This window comes from Equus asinus, chromosome 12 (assembly GCF_041296235.1).
Source record: "Equus asinus isolate D_3611 breed Donkey chromosome 12, EquAss-T2T_v2, whole genome shotgun sequence".
In the NCBI taxonomy this organism is placed as follows: Eukaryota; Metazoa; Chordata; class Mammalia; order Perissodactyla; family Equidae; genus Equus; species Equus asinus.
In genome coordinates, this window is record NC_091801.1 from 68,037,339 (window position 1) to 68,038,040 (window position 702).

Sequence of the window (702 nt, forward strand, 5' to 3'; positions counted from 1 at the left end):
GGCGGTCCTGGGGGCGGGGTGATGAGGGGCGGGGCCAGGCGGGGGGCGACACGACTGGTGGGAAACAGTGGTTGCCAGAAGCAACGGCAATACTCCAGCCAATGGCGAGGCTGAACGCCCTCCACCGAGTTCACGCCGAAGTGTAACCCAGGTGAGTCCACTTGGAGGGTGTTTAAAGGGGAAGGAGGAACATACGGTATGTAGTTCCTCGTATGTTCATTCATTCGGAAGATATTTGTGAGGGCTTTACTAAGTGCCAGGTAGGGTGCTGCGGCTATCAGAGCTATCGTGGTACCTTCTCTCCTGGAGCTTAGATTCTAATGGGCATAGACAGGTCATAAACAAACAATTGAATAAGATAATTTCAGAGAGTGATGAGAAAAATAAAGATAAAATAGGTTGACGGGGTGGGAGTGGAGGGAGAGATGGCTGCTTTAGATGAGAATGATCAGAGAGAACTTCTCACAGGAGGTAACGTTTGAGCTGAGCCCCTAGCAAAGATTGGTGGAGTCTACCCCAACTAGCTTGGAATGTTAGAGGAACTGAAAGCATGTGATATAGCAAAATGATCTTGACTATTAATCTAATTCACCAGGTAGGACTTAAATTACAAGTCGATGAGAATCCATCTTGTTTTTAAAAGAATCTGTAAAAAGATACAAAGTAGAACTTTTCCTGTTGTTTTCAGACGTAGGTGCTACA